Raw genomic sequence first — 24992 nt, 5'->3', positions numbered from 1 at the left:
CGCTACGTAACGTTGAGTATACCATGATACTACATGTCTGATGATTTACCAAATACACAGCTGATTTTATTTTGCATTTAAAAAAAACCTGGAGAGTGCGTCCTTTTTTTCGTTTATATATATATATTCAGATATATATATGCATATATTAAAATATATTATTTTATTATATATATATATATATATATATATATATATATATATATATATATATATATATATATATATATATATATATATATATAAAATAAAATAAATAAAAAATGAAACCTACAATTTGAAATTGCATAGGAGGGTCATTACCTAAAGTTTTATTATACTTGTTTAAACTTTTGCTCAAATCTAATATTTTTTTTTTCAAATTCTGAAAGTCCTGAGATTTTGCTGAGTTAGCAGATAAATGTAAAGCAACAATTTATAGTCAGGCAGAACCAGACAGGTCACCTTTTTTGAATGTATGGGGTATTGCTGGGTAGACATTAGACAATGTGTGTACAGATCTCATTTATCCTGTTATTTGGATTAAGGGAGTAATAGGATTATTATCCCTCCTCCTCCTAACCTATCCCTCCTCCTCCTAACCTCTTTCGCTCCTCCTATCCTGCCTACCCTACCACTCCATCTGTTCCCCTCCGTTCCTACTTATCCTATTGTTTTTCGTTTGTCCACCCACCTCCTTTTAGTATGTTAACTCTTATGAGTAGGGCCCTCCTTCCTCACGTACTCAACCTACCTCTTTACCTCACCAGCGCTCCTGCCCTGTTCTTCCCTTCCTCTACTTCATCTTCAGTCTCCTCGAAAATTTTGACACCTACTTCAGAACTGATGCTGATTTTAGTTCTACCAGCTATACCCCTATTTATGCTGTACTTTATCAACACACCCTGTACGTTACCTTGTAATTTGTTTTTGTTTGCTATGTACAGCACTGCAGACACTTTGTGGCACCTTATAAATAAACAAACTACTACGACTACTATGCTAATACCCTACTATATTGTTCTATGTATTGTATTGATGCTGTGAACAATAGGATAGCCATGGCTAGCCATGGTGAGCCACGACCTAAGGAAAAAAGTTGACAGGGGCTCCAACTATACCTATTGACTATTGATATCGTGGGCGATGAGGCCTAGTGGGGAGCTTGCATTGTCAAATGCATACACACTTGCCACTGCCAGCTATGTTGCATTCTGTATGTAGGGCCAACAAAGGATGACGCAATAAATACACATTGTACAATTTGAAAAGTTAGTCATTCTGAACCATCGGGATCGGCCAAATTATTCATCAAATGTGTACCCAACGTAACCATCTGAAACAGAATCCCACTCCCTGTGTAATCTTGATATCAATAAATATCATAATGAAATATAGCATGATTGTTTTTATACAACTATACTATAAATTCCTTTAGAATACATTTTTACAATTTCTTTAAAAAAACTTAAAAGTGGTAATTAAAAATAATTACATTTACTCTAAATACGTATTGAATTTGAAATTTTACCATACAATTATGTATATATACATTGTAATGATATTTCTTTTTGCATATTAAAAATTTATAAATCTAGAGTGCTGTGTAAATGTTATAGGCAGGTGTGAAAAAAAATGCTGTGGGAATGCTTTTAAAAATAGAAGTGTTAATAGTTTATTTTTATCAATTTTTTAAATGCAAAGTTTATGAACAGAGGATAAATTTAAAAACTAAACAATTTGTGGTATCAGTTCTTTTAGGTAGTCTTGACTTGTGCACAGTTTTTGAAGGAACTTTGCAGGGAAGTTGTTCCAAACATCTCGGAGAACTAACCACAGATCTTCTGTCGACATAACTTGCTCAGATCCTTCTGCCCTTGTAATCCCAGACTCGATATTGCGTTCAGGGCTCTTTGGGGGGTTATATAATCACATCCAGGACTCATTCACACTAAAGATAGTTCTAAATGACATTGGCTGTATGTTTGGGGTCGTTGTCCTGCTACAGAATTTTTTTAAAAGCTTGCAGATGATAATGCAAGATGGATAAATGCTTGTCTGTATTTCTAAACATTGAGGTCAGAAATAATCCTGACCAGATCCCCAAATCCATTTGCTGAAATACAGCCCCAATACTATAGATCCCCAATACAATACAATACAATACAATAGATCCCCAAATCCATTTGCTGAAATACAGCCCCAAACTTGCACAGAACCTCCACCATGCTTCACTGATGCCTGTGGACTCTCATTGCTGTACCGCTCTCCAACCCTTCCGTGCACAAACTGCCTCCTGTTACAGCCAAATATTTTACATTTTGGCTCATCTGTCCAAATCACCTGCTGCCATTTTAGTGCACCCCAGTTCCTATGTTTTCATGTATAGTTGAGTCTCTTCGCCTTGTTTCCATGCAGAAGGTTTGGCTTTTTGGTTGCTATTATTTCATTAACCAGACTTTCCCAAACAGTAGATGGCTTTACCTGGGTACATCTGGTTTCTGCCAGTTCTAAGATGATTTCAAAGGAAAGTACACACGATGGGCTAAATGCAAAAGGTTGCTACTTTTAGAAATGTGTGATTTGTAAGCAAAACTCGGATGTTTACAGGAAAATCGCACATGTAATAGGGTGTGTTTGTGGTAAAAATCGCACATCTTGACCGTGACCAAAAAATGCACACATAAAATTGGTTCCAGATGTTTTCAAAAATTTTATAGGGTGCATTTTTTAAATTGCACACAAAATTTCTCTAAATTATTGCCCCAAAAAAGTCTGGTTTCTAGCTGGTGAGTTTGACAGAAGCATTCACAGATTAGTGAGATTGATTTACTTGGGGCCATGATGGGTAATGAACCCATGACCTCAGCGCTCTGAGGCAGTAATGCTAACCAGTACACCATCTGTGTTGCCCCGTGCATCGTTCAGTCTGGAAAAGTGTGCAAATACTGTGGTTAAAAATGTAAAAAAAAAAACATGGGGGTACTACCTCCCAAGCATAAAAGCCTTAGGCTCTTTGATTTGGTCCTTAGGCTCTTTGACTGTTTTTAAAGCTATTAAAACCAGTCCTGGTTCCAAAAATATGGGGACAAAACAAGTAGGGGTCCCCCATATTTTTAAAACTAGCACCAGGCTCCCACAATCAGTAGGGTAATTCTACATCCGGGGATCGTTTTATGTAAGTGCCCATGACCATGCCCTTAAGCCCCTAACTGGTCAGCCCTGGATGAAGTCCCAAGGGGAGTGGCAACCACCAAAAAAGGTCCCCCTCAGGTCACGCGAGGGCCAGGGCTAAAACCCAGGGCTTTCCCTGGCACCACTGGGCATTGGGTGCAATGTTGATAGTATTTGAAGTGTTTAAGTATTTAATAAAATATTAATGGCTGTGGAACAATAAGTCTGAGAAAACTTCCCCTGCCTGCAGTTACCAGCATGAAGGACATTACAGGGCCCATTAGGACTTGTAGTTCCACAGCCGAACCAATACTACAATAAAAACATAAACACACCTTGAACGTAAAAATGTATTTACATACATGCACTCACACTTACAGTACATACACATACTTATCTATGTTCCCACGTAGATCGGTCCACCTGTCTAGTAGTGCTCCAATAGGTAGCTGAGGAAAAAAAATATACTAACCTAATTCCAATGTAGATCTGTCCTCTTTGATCCATGTAGGCATTCCAAGGGTTTAAAAAACAAATCTGCATGACACGATCCTCTCAGACTGTAAAAATAAAACAATAGTATTGGGTTTGGTTCTGGAACAACAAGCCTCCCTGCATCCAGTTTCTTGGATATCTGAAAGTAACAGCAAGGCATTAAAAACACACAATGAAAGTAAAAAATTATTTGCATACATGCACTGACACATGCATACACATACTTACCTATGTTCCCACATACCTGTAGATCAGTCCCCTTGTCCTGTAGAATCCAATAGGGAGCTGTTGAAATAATATATATACTTATCTAAATCCAGTATAGATCTGTCCTCTTCATTCCAAAGTAGCATCCCAAGGGTTAAAAATAATTCTCTTTTGATCCACTTGGACTGCGAAGCAGCATGTTTTTACACATGCTGCTTCTCCTCATAACTGATGTGGATTCCCACTGACTTCTGATAGGATAGGAATCCCTATCCTATAATACCCTAACCCCTAACTGATAGGAATCCCCTCAGCAAATCACGGGAGAGCTGCATATGAGCTCTGTCTGGGGATTGGCTTGCTATGTCCCATTGAAGTCAATGTTATGTAAATAACATTTATTTATTTTTGTTAACATACAGTTTCTTACAGTATATAGTGCAACAAATTCCGTTGCACTTTACAATACTAGACAGTAATAGAACAAACTGGGTAAAAACAAACATATGTGGAGGTAGGATGGCCCTATTGCAGGCTTCCTAGGGAAATAGGAGGGAAATACTAGGGTTGTTTCCATCAAATTAGTCAATGTTATAAAATTGACTCCTATGATGGGAACCGGCAAATTAGTTTAACCCCTTCCTGACAGAGCTAGTTTTTGCGTTCCTGACAGAGCCATTTTTTTCAAATCTGACATGTCTCACTTAAGTGGGGATAACTTTTTTTTGCTTTTACTTATCCCAGTGATTTTGAGATTGTTTTTTCGTGACACATTGTACTTCAAATTAGTGGTAAATTTAGGTCGATACAGTCTGTGTTTTTTTGTGAAAAATACCAAAATGTCGTGAAAAAATGGAAAATTTAGCGATTTGCAAAATGTTAAATTTTCTGCTTGTGAGACAAATAATCATACCACTCAAAATAGTTAATAACTAACATAGACCATATGTCTACTTTATGTTTCCATCATTATTTCAACTTCCTTTTAATTTTTTTGGACACTAGGAGGCTTACAATATGAATAGCAAATTCTCAAATTTTCAAGAAAATTTCAAACACTGATTTTTTTAGGGACCAGTTCAGTTCTGATAAGACTTTGAGGGACTTGTATGTGAGACACCCCCATAAATGATGCCATTTCAAAAACTGCACCCCTCACAGTATTCAAAACAGCATTTTGGAAGTTTGTTAACCCTTTAGGTGTTTCACAGGAATTAAAACAAAGTGTAGGTGAAATTTCAAAATTTCATTTTTTTTGCAGATTTGCAATTTTAATACATTTTTCTAAGGAACACAGTACATTTTACTAGAGAAATGTGACTAAAAATTGATTCCCCCAATTCTTTTGTTTTCAAAAATATCCTATATGTGGCCCTAGTGTGCACGTTGACCAAACCACAGGCTTCATAATAGAAGGAGCACCTACTTGATTTTGGAGCCTCCTTTTTATGAGATTATTTTTTAGGCACCATGTAGGTTTCTAGGCACCATAAGATGCTAAAATTTAGGAACCCCCCCACAAGTTACCCCATTTTGCAAACTACACCCCTCAGGGAATTCATCTAGGGGTATAGTGTACATTTCAAACCCCCAGGGGTTTCACCAATTGTGGTACAACTGGACAGTGAAAATGAAAAATTACATTTTTTACACAAAAATGCAGTTCTGGCTCAAAATTTTTCATTTTCACAAGGAATGAAGGAGACAAAGCACCCCAAAATCTGTGCCCCAATTTCTCCCGAGTACCGCAATGCCTCACATGTGACCAAAAAATACCAGTTGGGTGCATGGCAGGACTCAGAAGGGAAGGAGTGATTTTTGGATTTTGCAGCTCAGATTCTGGTGGAATTTTGGTGGGTGCTATGTCGCATTAGCAAGACCCCCCAAGCACCAATACAGTGGAACCCCCCACAAGTGACCCCATTTTGCAAACTACACCCCTCAGGGAATTAATCTAGGGGTATAGTGTACATTTCAAACCCCCAGGGGTTTCACCAATTTTGATACAAGTGGGCAGTGAAAATGAAAAATTACATTTTTTTACACAAAAATGCAGTTCTGGCTCAAAATTTTTCATTTTCAGAAGGTATGAAGGAGAAAAAGCACCCCAAAATCTGTGCCCCAATTTCTCCCGAGTACGGCAATGCCTCACATGTGAACAAAAAATACCAGTTGGGTGCATGGCAGGACTCAGAAGGGAAGGAGTGATTTTTGGATTTTGCAGCACAGATTTTGGTGGAATGAATGGTGGGTGCTATGTTGCACCAATACAGTGGAACCCCCCCACAAGTCACCCCATTTTGCAAAGTACACCCCTCAGGGAATTCATCTAGGGGTATAGTGTACATTTCAAACCCCCAGGGGTTTCACCAATTTTGATACAAGTGGGCAGTGAAAATGAAAAATTACATTTTTTTACACAAAAATGCAGTTCTGGCTCAAAATTTTTCATTTTCAGAAGGTATGAAGGAGAAAAAGCACCCCAAAATCTGTGCCCCAATTTCTCCCGAGTACGGCAATGCCTCACATGTGAACAAAAAATACCAGTTGGGTGCATGGCAGGACTCAGAAGGGAAGGAGTGATTTTTGGATTTTGCAGCTCAGATTCTGGTGGAATTTTGGTGGGTGCTATGTCGCATTAGCAAGACCCCCCAAGCACCAAGACAGTGGAACCCCCCCACAAGTGACCCCATTTTGCAAACTACACCCCTCAGGGAATTCATCTAGGGGTATAGTGTACATTTCAAACCCCCAGGGGTTTCACCAATTTTGATACAAGTGGGCAGTGAACATGAAAAATTACATTTTTTTACACAAAAATGCAGTTCTGGCTCAAAATTTTTCATTTTCAGAAGGTATGAAGGAGAAAAAGCACCCCAAAATCTGTGCCCCAATTTCTCCCGAGTACGGCAATGCCTCACATGTGAACAAAAAATACCAGTTGGGTGCATGGCAGGACTCAGAAGGGAAGGAGTGATTTTTGGATTTTGCAGCTTAGATTCTGGTGGAATTTTGGTGGGTGCTATGTCGCATTAGCAAGACCCCCCAAGCACCAAGACAGTGGAACCCCCCCACAAGTGACCCCATTTTGCAAACTACACCCCTCAGGGAATTCATCTAGGGGTATAGTGTACATTTCAAACCCCCAGGGGTTTCACCAATTTTGATACAAGTGGGCAGTGAACATGAAAAATTACATTTTTTTACACAAAAATGCAGTTCTGGCTCAAAATTTTTCATTTTCAGAAGGTATGAAGGAGAAAAAGCACCCCAAAATCTGTGCCCCAATTTCTCCCGAGTACGGCAATGCCTCACATGTGAACAAAAAATACCAGTTGGGTGCATGGCAGGACTCAGAAGGGAAGGAGTGATTTTTGGATTTTGCAGCTCAGATTCTGGTGGAATTTTGGTGGGTGCTATGTCGCATTAGCAAGACCCCCCAAGCACCAAGACAGTGGAACCCCCCCACAAGTGACCCCATTTTGCAAACTACACCCCTCAGGGAATTCATCTAGGGGTATAGTGTACATTTCAAACCCCCAGGGGTTTCACCAATTTTGATACAAGTGGGCAGTGAACATGAAAAATTACATTTTTTTACACAAAAATGCAGTTCTGGCTCAAAATTTTTCATTTTCAGAAGGAATGAAGGAGACAAAGCACCCCAAAATCTGTGCCCCAATTTCTCCCGAGTACGGCAATGCCTCATGTGTGACCAAAAAGTGGCAGGACTCAGAAGAAAAGGAGTGATATTTGGAGTTTGCAGCACAAATTCTGGTGGAATGATGGTGGGTGCTATGTCGCATTAGCAAGACCCCCAAAGCACCAATACAGTGGAACCCCCCCACAAGTGACCCCATTTTGCAAACTACACCCCTCAGGGAATTCATCTAGGGGTATAGTGTACATTTCAAACCCCCAGGGGTTTCACCAATTTTGATAAAACTGGGCAGTGAACATGAAAAATTACATTTTTTTACACAAAAATGCAGTTCTGGCTCAAAATTTTTCATTTTCACAAGGAATGAAGGAGAAAAAGCACCCCAAAATCTGTGCCCCAATATCTCCCAAGTACGGCAATGCCTCACATGTGACCAAAAAATACCAGTTGGGTGCATGGCAGGACTCAGAAGGGAAGGAGTGATTTTTGGATTTTGCGGCTCAGATTCTGGTGGAATGAATGGTGGGTGCTATGTGGCATTAGCAAGACCCCCGAAGCACGGTGAAATTATGAACCTAATATTCCATAGATGTGTGGTATATTTTAAAACACTCCTTTATACATAGGCCGGGTTTGTCGGGGCAAGTGTCACACTGGAAAATAGTTTGCTTTCTTATTCCCTTTTTATAGCAAACTTTGCACCTTTTTTGTGTCCTGCCCTTTTTTCCAGTGGAGGGGATTTCATCAGGAAAATGCTGCCCTGGTACAATACGGGGGCCAGTACTAGAAGTACTGGGGCCCTCTGCCTGCTGGTTCCCAAATATTAGGCCCTTTATGACTTCCTCTTGAAAGTGCATAAATGTCCCCCTCTGGCCGGTAGAACGGAATAGCACGTAAGCGTTATACAGTGCCATCTGGATGATATACACGGCCACCTTCTTGTACCAGATTTTTGTTTTCCGCAGGGCACTGTACGGCTTCAGTACCTGATCTGAAAGACCCACTCTGCCCATGTACCTATTGTAATCCAGGATACAATTAGGTTTTGAGGTGTGGGTACTGGTACCTCGTACAGGGACGGAGGTGGTACTGTCTCCGTGAATTGTTGTCAGTATAAGGACATCCCTCTTGTCCTTATATTTGACCAACAACATATTTTCGTTGCATATTCCCCTGCTTTCACCCCTTCTCATTACTTGGGCAATGTGCGTTTTTGGGAGGCCTCTTTGGTTCTTGCGCACAGTACCGCAAGCTGCTGTACCTCTTGAACCAAGGGCCTTAAACAGGGGGATGCTAGTGTAAAAGTTATCCACATAGAGGTGATAACCTTTATCCAGGAAGGGGTGCACTAAATCCTACGAGGGAGGGGGGGCATTCTGGCGGTTCAATTCTTGAATCCTTCCCTTCATAAACCCTAAACCTGTGGGTGTACCCTGAGGTGCTTTCACACAGTTTATACATTTTTATGCCATACCTTGCCCTCTTACTGGGAAGGTACTGGCGGAATTTAACCCTTCCTTTAAAATGTATAAGGGACTCGTCGATACAAATAAATTTTTCAGGGATGTACACCTCTTCAAATTTGGCACTGAAATGATCAATGACCGGCCTGACTTTGAATAGCCGGTCAAAGGTGGGATCATCTCTGGGTGGGCACTGTGCATTATCGGTGTAATGTATAAATTTAAGAATTGTCTCAAATCGAGTCCGGGTCATGGCCATACGGTAAAATGGAGTACTGTACAGAACATCTGTACTCCAATATTGCCTAATTTCTGGCTTTTTTACTATGCCCATATGAAACACCAGACCCCAAAACGTCATCATCTCTACTGCATCTACAGGGGTCCACCTAGCAAATGATGACGTGGGGTTTTGAGCAATAAACTGCTGGGCATATAAATTAGTTTGGTCCACCATTAAATTTATAAAATCATCAGAGAAAAATAATTTGAAAAAGTCAATTTCTCTGAGACCTGTGGAATCAAATTGGATTCCTGGCATGGCCAAAAACTCAGGAACCTGGGGCTCAAAATTGTCTGGTGGTGGGGTCCATACGAGATCAATTGTTGGGGGGGGGTCTCAGCTGCTCTACGGGGGCGTCTTTGAGGGGGTCCCTCATCACCAGAGGAGGAAGAGGAGCTTAAGACGAATCCTTCAAATTCCCCGCTTGCATCACTGGCTGTGTCAGAGTCAGAGGCAAGCATGGCATATGCCTCCTCCACTGAATACATTCTCCTGGATGACTGGGAGGACATTTGGGAGGACATTTGGGAGGACATTTGGGATGCCATTTTTATTTTTGTGTTACTGGTAGTGAAATGTTTCAACACGTGTATAGTGTAGGGGGGGGTACAAACTTTATTTCAACCCGGGGGGTATGTAGTGTGTAGTGTGTATGTAGTGCAGAAAAAAAAAAATACTTTATACCAATAAAAAAAAAAAAAATGAAGGGGTTAAAAATAAAAAATTGAAGGGGTTAAAAAAAAAAAAAAAAAAGGTCCTGCGCCAAAAATTGAGCACAGATGTTGGTCAGTAACGTCTGTCACTGAACAGCGCTCAAAGGCAACAGGAATTTGATCAAAAAAAAAAAAAATAGATCAACCCTGTGCCGAAAAAGCTGATCAGTGATGTACGTCACTGATCAGCGCACAGTGGCCACAGGACACCCACAAAATCACAGTGTGTGTAAAAAAAAAATTAAAAAAAGACCCCACAGCACTCACAAAAAAAAAAAAAAGGTGATCAGTGATGCGACACTGATTACCAGTGAGGTGCAGCAGGTGCACAACCTTTGGTGCAACTGACAGTGCAACTGACAGGTATATATAAAAAAAAAAAAACCTCTGTACCCCCAAAAAAGTTGCTGATCACCTCAGATATAGTGATCAGCACAAAAGGCGGGGGCAGCAGACACAAAATTTAGCACTCTCTATCACTCTCTGTCACTATCTCTCTCTATCTCTCTATCTCTCACTATCTATCACTCTATGACACTGCAGCAGCAGCACTGACAGGTATATCTATATATAAAAAAAAACCTGCGCCCCCAAAAAGTTGCTGATCAGTTAATTTATACTGATCAGCACAAAAGGAGGGGGCAGCAGTCAGTTATATAAAAAATATATAGCACAATCTGTCACTATCTCTCTCTATCTCTCTCTCTCTATCTCTCTCTATCTCTCTATAACTATCACACTGCAGCAGCACAAAATATAGCACTCTGTCACAAGGCCTCTCTATCTATCTCTCTATCTCTCTCTATCTCTCTCTCTCTATCTATAACTATATCACACTGCAGCAGCACAAAATATAGCACTCTCTGACACTATCTCTCTCTCTATCTCTCTCTATCTCTCTCTATCTCTCTATCTCTCTCTATCTATCTCTCTATCTAGCTATTACACTGCAGCAGCACAATTTCACAGCACAGGAAGGCACAAGTAGCAACAGGATCCAGGAAGCATCCAGCACACTACAAGCACAGATCAAGCAGTGATCAAGCAGTGATGAAGCAGTGATCAGGTAAGTATGGAGCAAGGTTCTGGTCAGTATATGGCGGCAGGTGGGCACGGTGACTGCACTGCACGCTATTCCAGACCGGAATGGCGTCTGCAGTGCAGTCACCGTTAGTTTAAACCCCCCTCCATGGCTGTGATTGGTCCGTCGGTCCGACGGACCAATCACGGCCTTTGGGGGCGGGCGGGGTGAGGTGGGGTGACACCAGTGTCACCCTTACACCCCGCAGTGATTGGTGCTGTACTTTACAGCACCAATCACCTCCGATCCCGTGTCACCGGCGAACGTTATTCGCCGGTGACACAGGAAAACGCTGTGAATGGCTGTTCACACTGAACAGCCAATCACAGCGATCGCCGACGGGTGGGCGGCATCGCAGCCCCCCCTGGGCATGCACGGACATGTCTGCTGTCAGGGACAGCAGACATGTTGAAACTGTCACCGCGTCTATAGACGCGGTGACAGTTTAAATCCATGACGTACATTTACGCCATGTGTCGGGAAGTGCTTCCCGACCATGACGTAAATGTACGTCAAATGTCGGGAAGGGGTTAACCAAGTCAATTGAAGGTATCCTCAAGTTTAATGGGGATCCCCTCAAGGGATACCTTCAATTAACTTGACTTGACAATTGACTTGACTTTTTCATAACATTGACTCCTATGAAGGGAACCAACATAGAAGTCAATTTCATTTTCATAACATTGACTTTAATAGGCCATGGCCTGCTAATCCCTGGGCAGAGCTTCTCTGGAGCTTGCAGCTGATTGGCTGAGGGGATTCCAATTGATCACAATCTGTATCAAGATGGTCACCTGTTGGATTCTCCATTATAAAGACCTAAAAGTGATGGCGTGTTTCCTTTCCCTATATACAGTATATCGTCCTAGTTGTGTAATATCTTCAAATCTCTCTATGAATTGCATGTAGAAGAGGGAGAGATAGATATACACATGTGAAGGATCGTTGCCTTCACAACACTTAATAGTACAGAAGCTTCTGTTGGTAAGAATGGGTGTACCAGAACTCACACTTTAAGTGGGAAGCTTTTACGTAAAGGTTTCTGAGAGGGAACCCTTTATCCACCTTCACCCTTATATATAAATAGATGGGTATACCCCACTCACAGCTTGAGTAGATGGCATAAATCACATCAAGGTATCTTTCTCCATAGGTAAAAGGGTGGCATACCCTACTCCCAGAATCGGTGTATGGTGATAAATGTATCAAGGTTTCTTTTGAAGTCAGCAACGTGTGTTCTTCATATTCCAAACAATATTTTATTTTAAATCAGGATGCATCCAAAACCATTTATATTTTATAAAAGTACTTTATTTAAAACACCATCCCCCACATCAGGGATGCAGTGATGTTACAAAGGATTCCCGCACCTTATATACTTGGAAGATTCTATATCAAAATATTTAGCTCTGCACTATATAGATGTATAGAAAAAAATAAAAAATAAAAAAAAGTATATATCATAAAAAATATGAATAAAAAGAATATATATTTTATAACTTTAAAAGTCCATCATTAGTCCAAAAGTAGTCATACCTGTGGAATAAAAAAAAGTCTGTTTACACTCAATACCTTGTCGATGCGTTTCGGTAATGTTACCTTTATCAAGACCACTATGTGCTTGAAGTCACACAACCCTAGTGTGAGTAGGGTGCACTCATCCTTTCATAAAAAACTTCAGTGGGACATCTGTGGGTTAAAAGCAACCTTGATGTGCTTTGCATAACTATCTTTCCATGTGAGTCTTGGTACGCTTAATCAGTAACCTCCATTGTGTGAAGCCATCAACTTGAAAAATAGACAGTTTAGAAGGGGTTGTGACTAAGACAAATATAAAAAGTGTCACATTTTTTCTATCTTTGTTTTTATTCCTTCTATGATACAACAAAAGAAAGAAAATACATATAAGGAATATTAAACTTACCTGAAATTTCCCCTGGAGGAGCCAAAATATCTATGAGGAACATACTGTATACTTCTTTTATATTCACTAATAATTTTTGGATAAGCTTGTAGGTCTGGCTTGTAGGCACCTGGAGATGTAATTATCTCATGATTTATGTATATATGAATTCAATTGAACAGACTCTATATATGTTGGGTTTAGGTGTGTATTAGCAATATGTCTGTCATCATATTACAAAACCAACCTCAATTTGCCTAGTAAAGGACTGTCTCTTTATAAATATGGACATTCTAACATTCCAGCTTATCACACCCTTTTACATTTACCTCATAGATGGAGTCCAACACTTCTTGCACACTATCGATGATTACATCATCCAGAGAAGCAGCAGCATACGGTCTATAAAGCAAATCAAATCAAAGAGCTTTACTGTCATTAAACAAGGTAAACAAGACAAAAATGAATTGTAAAATTAAATTAAATATAATCTACAACATAAAAAGTGCTTAAAGAAGTATTTCTGGTACGAGCCAAGTCATTGATTACAGTTCAACATACGAATTGATGATGGAAAAACTGTCATGCAGTCCATTGGTGCGATACATTGGTTCTCTAAAACTTTAATTTGATGGTAATTTTATGAAGAACTCCCAGTTTGGGTGACCACAAAATAGGGCCAAATAATTCTATCAATCATCCTTTAAAAGGTGGCAGATGCCCCATTTATCTGAAATGGCAACATTTTGCATTGGAACAACCCTCCCAGTGCAGAATAAGTTGTATTTTCTGTTACCTTCTCTGTTAATGGCACTTGCCAATTCCCTTGGGATAAGTCTAGCGTGGTGAAGTGCCTTGCTTTTCCTAATATTTCAATAAGTTTAACCACCCAAGAGATGTAGGGTGGTAGGCATCAAACTTAAGGTGGCTATACATTCTATGGCCATCCGATCCCCCTTGAGCTGCCAGGGACCTTCCCGGGTGGCAGGATTGCAAGTAATACATCACATTTGCATGTAATATATCACATGTGATCCTAATACCCAATGCCGGGAAGCGGGGTCCGAGTCGGAGGTCAGAGTTACAGGCAGTCCGACCTCCGACTCTGATTCGATGTGCATGGGGCTGGATAGCAAACACATCTGAATTTTGGGCAAATTCACCCAATTTCTCTCCTTTAGACAAATTATGCAACATACAAAAATTCAGAGTCGCAAACTGATTGGACCACTCACTAAGTGGCACTTCAATGATATTAAACTTTTACATTTTTAGATTTGGCCACTGATATTCTAGAGGACTTTAGGTAAACCTTCATCCATGGCTCCTAACAGGGTCCTGTCATTGCCACTGGTCAAAATGATGGGAACCCTTTCCCACTGTGGCTCCCAGCCACCACTTGTTACGATCCAGGGATTAACTCTGGTACCCGAGTGCCCACTCACTTTGGGTAATGGCGCTATCATCAAGGCTAACTCTATTGGCTCCCTGTGGCAGGTGGCCGTGGACTGCGAAATGCTAGGCTTCGTCTGTAGCTGCCACGGCTGAGAGGGCGAGTTAGGCCCCCCCAAGCTCCGGTGCAGCCAGGTGTTAAGTGGTGACAAGTCCTCGATGACCGCCAACAGCTGACATACATATCCTGGCAGTACACTAGTACAGGTAAATTAATCACCGAAAAACAAGTAAAGTAATTATAGCGACTCTGTTGCAACCAAAACCAGAACCAAGCGAACTCGTCGCAAACCAAGAAGTCGTTCCCTTCAAAACTTCTAAGGGGTTTGACCCCAAACAAACCAAATAGGAGGAATAATGCCCGGCCTCCACTAGGGCAACTGACATGCGGGTAAGAATTACCAAACTGCGGCTTTGAGCTTACTCACGACACCGGACATTAAGATGGATAGATGTCCCAGATGTCCTAGATGTAGCAAGTCCGCAGGCTCAAGCAGGAAAGGTGGTAGTAGCAGCACGTCCCAGGAACTATGCTGCATAAGGCACAGGTTGACTATCACCAGCGTGGATCTTCCTGTCTGGACTCTTTAAAATGAGTCCCTCACCAATGGGATCCACCGCTACAGCCCTGCTCACTAATAATTAATTGAAGGCGGCTGTGCGACAAATGAGAGCTGCATCCTGGCTGCTTACTAACAGCCAGGACAAGTTGCAATGCTGTCCGGCATCTACGGTTGGTTAGCAACTGGCCGGGAGTTCCTGTGAACTCCCGTATACTGTGCACCGGGCTTGGCAACCAGAACTGTCCGGCGCACAGATGGCGGAGATCTAACGCCTGCCTGCCTGCTCTGGACCGCTGGGGGAACCTCCACAGACAGGTACTGGACGCCGGGGACCCCATGCTGCCACAGGATCTACACCGATCCGTGCAGCCATGGGTCCCTGGGTCCTAACAGTACCCCCCTCCCCCCGCACCCTCGAGAAGGGGTTACAAAACCCCTAGAACCAGGCTTATGAGGAAACTGCTGAAAAAAAAAAAAAACATTTCTTGAGCCTCGGAGTGTGCAGATCCTGGTCTTTGACCTTTCTTCCAGTCCAAACCCTCACCAATGAACCAAAAATTGGAGATGACCCCTAGAAATTTTTGAGTCTAACACTTTCTCCGCTTGGAATTCTTGTTGTCCCTGTACGAAGACGGGAGCTCTCCCCTGTATTATTTTTGGGGAAACTTCTTGGACACCAGCAAAGGCTTAAGGAGTGAGCAATGGAAGGTAATAGCAATTTTCAACGATCTAGGCATTTGGAGATGGAAAGCTAAGGGGTTGACCTGTTTAATTATCTTAAATGGTCCAATAAACCTTGGTCCCAATTTGACCGATGGTTGTCGCAACCTGATGTTGCGAGTTGACAACCACACTCTGTCCCTGACCTTAAAAGAACAAGACCGTCTGTTCCGATCCACCAGTGCTTTCTCCTTGACCACAGCTTTCTCCAAGGCGACTCGGACCTCTAGCCAAACCTTCTTCAAATGAGTGGTCAACGAAGAAGGTGATGATGGTGAATTAGGATCCAGAGCATTACTCCTGGGATGGAACCCCTGAACCACATAAAAAGGGGAAACTTTAGAGGCTGAATAACATGCATTATTGTATGCGAATTCAGCCAAATGGAGATGCTCGACCCAATTATCCTGGAGCTTTGAGACGTAGCAGCCCAGATATTGTTTTAAGGACTGATTAAGTCTCTCCATCTGACCATTAGACTGCGGATGATACCCAGATGTGAGACTGAGTTTGATCCCCAATGACTTGTAAAACATACGCCAGAACTGAACGATAAATTGGGGACCACAATCCGACACTATATCAGTCAGTAACCCATGTAATCTGAAAACATGGCGCACAAATAAGTCCACCAGCCATCTGGCAAAAGATAACTGGGTAAGTGACACAAAATGTGCCATCTTGCTGAAACGGTCCATTACCACCCACACTACCTGTTGCCCCGAAGATAAGGGTAACTCCACCAAAAAATCCATGGATATATGAGACCATGGCCTCATGGGTATCTCCACGGGTACAAGTTTACCCAAAGGTAAGGACCTGGGCACCTTATGTGGCGCACACTCAGGACAGGATAAGACAAACTCCTTGACATCTTTCGTCATACTGGGCCACCATACTACCCAAACAGGAGTTTCTGGGTCTTCCACACATCCAGATGACCAGCAAATTTGTTATCATGAAACTCAACAAGTATATCACGCCTCCAGCATAATGAAACAAACAAGCGATTGGCAGGCATACCCTCAGGAGCTTGATCCTGGACTTGCCTTAATTGTGTCTGCCAATCGTGCAAAAGACCAACATGAATTTGTTTAGCCGGAATAATGGGTATTGCTGGAGGGCGAACCTCCTGAGATGCTACAAAACACCTCTACAAGGCGTCTGCTTTTACATTTTTAGCCCTTGGCTTATATGTAATTATAAAGTTAAAGCGTGTGAAAAATAACGCCCTGCTCGCTTGTCGAGAATTCAGCCGATGGCTGACTTGATGTATTGCAAATTTTTGTGGTCAGTGAGGATGGAAATCACGTGCTTAGCTCCCTCGAGCCAATGCCTCCACTCCTCTAATGCGCACTTAACAGCCAACAACACCCTGTTGCCAATGTCATAATTTGCTTCTGCCTGCGAGAATTTTCTCGTCATAAAAGCACAAGGATGCACATCTCCTGACTCAGGATCTTGTTGTGACAGAACTGCACCAACCCCCACTTCGGAAGCATCCACTTCCACAATAAATGGCAATTCCAGGTTCTGTTAATGAAGAACTGGTGCTGCCACACAGGCCTGTTTGAGCACCTGAAAGGACTGTTCCGCCTGAGGGGACCACTTACTGGGATCAGCTCCTTTATTAGTGAGTGCCATGATGGGTGCCACTAAATCAGTGAACGAGTGTATAAATCACCGATAATAGTTGGCAAAGCCCAAGAACCTTTGCAGCACCGTATGATTACCTTAGATTTTTTCCCTACAAAGAAAAACCAAGCACTAAGAGGGGATTAAGAGGGTCAAATATATCCCTTTTTGAGACTTCTGGCAACATATTCCTCCATGGCTTTGGTCTCAGGAACCGTAAGAGCATATAGCATGGCTTTAGGCCACACAGAGTTGGGGATTAAGGTAATGGAGCAATCATAAGGCCTATGTGGAGGAAGAGTATCCGCCTTTCCCTTAGAGAAAACATCTGCGTAATCTCTGTATATCTCAGGGATTTTGTGACACAACACAGTAGCTACCCGAATGGGATGTTGAAGACATCTGTTAAAACAATCGGATCCCCAACTGTTAATCTCCCCTGTTTGCCAGTCAATAACAGGACTACTGTATGTTTAACAAGCCATGGATGGCCCAAAACCAAGGGCACCATGGGGCAGTGAGTAAGATACAACACAATCTCCTCAACATGCAGCGTTCAAACATTTAACTGAATGGGTGGAGTGCAAAACAAAACTTGACCATCAGGCAAAGAGTTTCCATCCAACCCTCCAATGGAAATGGACGGCTCCACTTTTACCTGAGGAATACCCAATATTTGGGCCAAAGAAATATCTAAAAAATGACCTGCGTCCCCACTATCCAAAAAGCTTTCAAAGAAAAATCAGTTCTTTCAAAAGAAATCCTAGCAGGAACTAACATCAAGATCTGTGAGGAGACCAACTGAAGACCAAAGTTGTACCTTCTCCCTATTCACTTGGTCTGAAAGTTTCCCTGACACTGCAGGCAATTATGGTACAAAATGCCCCTTTTCATTAAAGAGAAAACAGACCCCAAAAGTTCTTTTAGGAAGACCCCCTCCTGGGAGCGACCCCGGATAGGCCCACTTCCATGGGTTCATCCAGCTCCTCAGCTGCCGTATACACTCCTGAATTGGGCAAAGAGACCGCAACTTTTTTAGCACGACGTTCTCTGAGCCGTCTATCAATTCTTATTGCTAGCTCCATAAGTTTATCCAGGGTATTGGGAACCAGATACTGCAACAGACTATCTTTAATTTGCTCCTATAACCCCAACCTGAACTGGCTCCAAAGGGCAGGATCATTCCAGCCGCAATCATTAGACCACCTACGAAACTTGGTGCAATACACCTCCGCCGGGTTTCTTCCCTGCTTCAGGGCTCTTAAGTGAGTCTCCGCGGCTGCCTCTTTATCTGGATCATCATGTAGCAGCCCGAGAGCTTTAAAGAAATTATCCACAGACTGTAAGGCCTCATCCCCAACCCTTAAACCAAAAGCCCATGTTTAGGGATCACCCTGGAGAAGGGAGATACTGTAACTATTCCCACCTGTTAAGCTGTGGATCCAGAGGATTGGGGTCTTAACCGGAAATAAAGTTTACAGTACTCTAAAATTAAAGAAGTCTTTACGATTCCCTGAAAACCTATCGGGAAGGTTCATCTTTGGTTCAGGTGTGATGCTCTGGGAAGACACCTGCAAAGTAAGGTCTTGCATCTGCTGGGTTAAACCCTGGATTAATTCTGCAGGATTCATGTTGGGAAATGGCTAAAACGGGCCACAACTTCCCCTTTTTATGGCCGGTGATACTGTTATGATCCAGGGATTAACTTTGGTACCCGAAGTGCCCACTCACTTTGGGTAATGGAGCTATCCTCAAGACTGACTCTATTGGCTCCCTGTGGCAGGTGGCTGTGGACTGCGGGATGCTAGGCTTTTTTGTTTTACAGTATCTTTATTAAAAGAAAACGTGTTAAAATGAAATAAAATTCTTCATTGTTTACTTTAATAAAATTTGTCTCATTAAATTTCAAGATCTATGTGTTATGACAGCTATGCTCACATTCCTGGCCTCTGGTCATTAATCTTTATCGGGGGATCCCCCGCAAGGGTCATCAGTATATACCATTGAGTATGTTCAAATGAGTTGTGGAGTTTAGTCCTCATTTCCAGAGGTAATATTGGTATATAGCTTTCTCATGTGTCAAAAAAATGTCTTATGCGGTGTTCCTTATCCAAAAAACACTCAATCCTGTCCATAATGAAGACATGGAATAGGATAGTCTTAAAAAGTTGTAATGTAAGAGGTGTAGCGTTGATCCATGTATGCAGCACAGCCTTCCGTGCCACCACACTAAAAATCAATAATAGTCTTTAACATCCCCTGGCTATTATCTGTTCTTCAGGTAAAATATCGAAAATAGCCCATATTTTTTTGCAGATTTTATCGGGAAAAAAACGGCCTAAATCACTTAATGAGCCGCAAATCCGTACATTCTGAACTGGCAATTTTTGGTACTTCTGTAGTTTCACTGCGGCAGGAAAATCGCATGTGATCGCATGCGATCCGATCGCATCCAATCCAATCGCATGCAATCACATGCGATGCAATGGTGGTTTTGTAGTTTCACGTTTCCCCTGCCTGCGGATCGCATCAATGCGATGCGATTAAGCACATTTAGCACACCCCAGATATCCATGCCACCCTGAAGTGTGGCGAGCGCAGTGAGCACCACGAGGGAACACGGTACGCATCCTCCCGACTTGTTCATACCCCCATTATCCACGTCGGCACAGAGTTGATGTTCTAAAGCGTGTCGAGCGCAGTGAGCCCCGCGAGGGGATATGGATTACTTGATGTGTATTCTGTGTCCCCTCATGGGGCTCGATACGCTTGCCACGCTATAAAATCAACTCTGTGCCGACGTGGATAGTGGGAGAGTCGGGAGGACGCGTGCCGTGGGGGTGGGGGTGTGCTAAATGTGCTTAATCACATTGCATATGATCTGATCGCACATGCAAACCGATCGCATGTGGTGCGATGCGATCTGCAGGCAGGGGAAACTTTAAACTACCAAAATAAAATCGCATCGCATGCGATCACATGCGATTTTCCTGCAGCCATGAAAATACAATAGTACCCAATTTTTGGTCACAATTCACATTCAGTTTTTTTCCCATTATAAAGTGTACAACTTGCAAATTTAATGAGATGCAATTTCGGAAAACATTACTAAAAATTGCCCAAAAAATAGAGCAGGTTCTGACCAGCGAATTTGACAGAACCATGCACAGAACATTGAGATCTGTGCATGATTCTGTCTTTAAAATGTGTAAAAGTTAAAATTAAAAAAAATGGCGAGGGGTCCCCCCTCCTGAGCATAACCAGCCCTCGGCTCATTGAGCTGGACCTGGTTCCAAAAGTATGGGGGACAAAAAGCATAGGGGTCCCCCATATTTCTGAAACCAGCCCCAGACTCTTGGACCCTTCCTGGTTCCAAAAATATGGGGGACAAAAAAACTAGGGCCCCTGTATTTTGGAACCAGCACTGGGCTCCAACAGCCTGCGGTGTCATGCCACAGCCGGGGGACACTTTATACTTAAGGTCCCCCAGCCGTATCATGCTCACAATGGCTGGTCAGCCCTGGACGGGGTACCTGGGGGAGTGAGTGGGGACCCCCCAATAAAGGAGTCCCCTCCCAGGCTTCACCCATCCAGTGCTGAAGCCCGGGGCTGTCCCCAGCGTCTATGGCTGTGGACGCTGGGCTGATATGCATAAAAGTGTAAAAACACAGTAGGCCTCCCTGCATGCTCGGACTTGGTGAAACAAAAGTCCCAGCATGTGAGGCATTAATGGGCCCCATTGGCCTTGTAGTCCACCTGTAAAAAGAATGCAAAAAAACCACAGACACAGACAACAGTAAAACTTTATTATGCACACACTAATTTTACACCTATACTCACAAGTCCAGGCTCCAGTGTTGTCTCCGTCTCTCCTCTGTAACAGCTCACCCCACACTGACTGCAAGGTGCTCTGGCTGCCTCCGCTGTTAAAGCTATATAGATGCTCTCAGCCCTGATTGGCTGTAGGCATCTACCACTCTGCAAGCACGATTTTCCAGGCAGAAGGATCACCTCGCATAGTCCCTTCGCCTTAAGTTTATTAAATGGCTGAGAGGCCATACCACCCTGAAAGTCCAGATTTTGCAAGAAGGGGAAAAATAATGAATTATGGGCATTAATGTTTAGTCTGTGTCTAAGTATATGCCAGACTCTACATGTTGACTATAACAAGGGATTTCTCTGAGTCGACTCAGCTATTTTCCCATTATCCATGTGCAGCAAACCCATCAGACCACAGTTTTCTAAAAAGCCCTCCTCAAGTTTTCTGTTAGCATACACCTTCGGATCATGTATCCAATCTCTGAGAAAGCGTACTATAGCTGCGTGATTATAATTTAAAATATACAAGCACTATATATATATAAATATAGAACGCACACGTCGCTGCCGCTTCCGGTGGGAGACGGAGAGCGGAAGCAGTGATATCGGAAAAGACGCTGCTATTATCTTCACCTGCTCTCATCTACAAAAGAGAGGATGGGAGGAAAACCCGGCTTGGATTTTATTGTATGCTATTGTTAGATAGGTATAACTAGATGTTAGGAAATTCCATGTCTGGTAATAGGCTCTCCCCAGTAGGGGTATAAATATAGGATTGGTTCATGTATCTCCACATGCCTTGAGGAAGAAACCATCAGGTTTTGAAACGCGTTGGACGTGGAGAGGAGGGATTTGACATTGGACTTCATCTGGCTGGACCAAGAGGCTTCGGGACGCCTGGGATTTTAACACCTTTGCCTTATTTGTCTGCATCCTTTTGTGGACATATTGATCCGGTGAGAGTCCACTGTTATACTCTGAATGTTTTTATGTTTGTTGTCAAATAAATTAAACGGTGCTTCACTATATTTTTTTGTATTTTATACTATGTTTTTTATTGAACAAGTCCAACACATATGTAAAGCTGCGCCCATGGTGAATCAAATACTCGCCCCTTCTATTACTATTGAGCTCAATGGCTGATAAATGCATGAATTGACCAGCGTAGTGCTCTCCTCTTCCTGATTACACTCCGTTGCTAGGCAATGAAACGCAAGCTTAGCGCTGTGCTTTCTAAATGGCTGGATGTGCAGCATGCGCGTCACACCCGGTTGACGCGATGCTGTGTATCATTGAGGGCCTTATTCTGGTCGGTGCGGCCGGATCAGATTATGCGGCCAGGACCGCGCGTGCGAAACTCCGCCTTCCAAACGGATCGCCAACTCCGTCCGTACGCGGCAAGAAGCTGGCCGAACGGACCGCACGTGTATTTTACACGGAATACGCCTCCTCCATCGAAGGGAACCTCCCCCATCATTCGATGGTCGCAGACCATCGGCTGCAGAACCGAGTGCTCCACCAGCTCCCGCAACCTCAGACCACACAGACATTTCTCCGTGCAAAAGCAGGGATCTGGGCGGGCATCTGACATCCGGCGATGTCATATGTCCGCCCCCTACACGTGCGTCACGGCCGCATTACCATACGTACGCCCAGCGTTTGCATGGGAACGCCCATGAAACGCGGGGCGTATGCATATGGTAATGAGCCCAAATAGCCCTTCACGCCCCTCTCCACCCCCTGTTCAGAGTGTTCACATATCATGCGGGATTTGGCCGTACGCCCCGCTCGCACATGCGCAGAGACGCCTCTGCACATGCGCAGACACAAAACATCGGCGGGCCGAACGCACGCTGATATATCCGCACCGACCAGAATAAGGCCCTGAGTGAGGCCGCACGGATCATCTGTCGGGCGGTGTTGTCTGGCGATGCTGAATGGGGGGGCAGCGCTTGGACGCGCACCTCGCCCGATTATGGGTGAAGTAAGTAGATGAATTTATTTGGCCATGCTATTAGAATCATGTTAACAGCCTCGGAAGGAAACAACATGGCGGTGCGTTCCACGGAGTTGGAACGCACGCCGATGCTGTATACTTGGTGTCATCGGGGGTTTACTGTTGAATATATGGTATGATATTTGGTATACTTTATGCCTTTCGAAATACACACATACAGGAAAGTCTGGAAGACGTTTGTAGTCGGCCTATTATTACATTTAAGCATATTGCTAATACATTGATTCTATTGGTATTGGGAAGGTACTTCCTGTATGGGTGGGTATAAAAGTTCACCGTGGGACCAGTGTTAATTAGGTCTCTGTTGGAGTAAGATCTCTTGCTGCTGTACTATCTGTCTTGAAGAAGGTCTGAAATGCGTACCGAAACGTTGACGACTATTTAAAGGTTTAATATTTTAATGGATTGAATAAATTGAAGTTTTATCTGCAAATTGGTGAGCACAACCTGGATGAACCAGTGAATTGTGTGCGGATTCCCTGTATATGTTTATGGGTCGATTTCCCTAATCCAGCACCTACAGTTTCAAGAACACCCGTTGGAAATTGATTGTTATACCTCTCCTCTGGATTCCTAAAAATGTTTGTGTTGTTTTGCATGTTTTTTTAACTAAGCACAGATAGGGAATAGGGATTAATCCCTACGGCCCATGTGCTGAACTGATTGGTTTTTTTAAAGGAGTCAACCCATTATTGTTGTTAGAAAAAATAGAACTGTTCCACTGTCTGAGATACTAAGTTAAGGATCAATAACCACGTGGCCCACCAGAGTACCCAGGCTTTTGTGTGGTTTATATATATGTTAAATGTGTGTCTAGTATGTCCCTTGTGTTTACCATGTTATATGCGATTAATTGAATCAGCCAACTGTGAATATATATCTGGTCTTAAAGAAAAAACAAGGAGCCGGAGAGCTAGGTCTCTCTAAATCATTTATTAATAGGACATTGAGCTGAACCTTGAAGAGAAGAGAGGTTGACTTGCTCCTCCACGGACAATTCCTGTCAGACTATCACAGGAATAAAAAGATACCGCGGGGTTTCAGAGTGGCAAATGTCCCCACCCTGGGTAGGGGGAACCTGAACTTCTGTACCCGCTGGTGCAGAGTTCTTAATAAGTGCTCCTTTGATCTCCTCGTCATTGAGGAGGTGGGGATCGAGTTGAGCAAGGTCGGACAGTCCATCAGTGAATTCAATACTAAATACCTTGATTCATTGGCAAAAGAAAAATCGGAGAATTGGGTAGGGAAGCTTTCAGACCAAATCTCTACCTACCAGAGGGATCTAATTGCATTTAAATGCAAGAAATTGGCTACAGTTGAGGCGGACTATACAAACCATCAGGTTTATAGATGGTTGAAGGGTGAACAGAAACTTTAAGAGCAGACGCCAACAGGCCTCTTATAGATTCAAACAAAGTAGGGGTCTTGATAGTTCTTCCCAATCCAATTCTGAGTCCGAAGTAGCCTCTGACACGAGACAGGGTACAGGAGGGGCCTCTTCAACAACTTTTTTAGCGGCAAGCACAGCCCACACCGTAGAACGCCCACCACGGCGAGTACGTGCCGTTGTACGAGGAGGGGCGGGAGGAGGAACAGGATCAAGAAGAAGGCCTGAAATCGTATTCAACTTGTCCAGCTATCCACTAAATACAGCAGAGTTGGAAGTTTTGGGCTTGGGTCTAACTTTTGTGCCAACAGTTAATTTTGACTATTTTAGCTTGTCAGTGGACAACTTTAAATTTGGCAGAAAGTTGAGGCTTAGGGAATTTTTTAGTGACTCGGAAGCCAATAGGGAATCAATGTCTGTTCTATCTAGACCGAGTACAT

The sequence above is a fragment of the Crinia signifera genome, chromosome 7 (genome assembly GCF_055691185.1).
Source record: "Crinia signifera chromosome 7, ASM5569118v1, whole genome shotgun sequence".
Classification (NCBI taxonomy): Eukaryota; Metazoa; Chordata; class Amphibia; order Anura; family Myobatrachidae; genus Crinia; species Crinia signifera.
The sequence above is the reverse complement of the archived record's forward strand: the minus strand, read 5'-3'. Positions refer to the sequence as shown.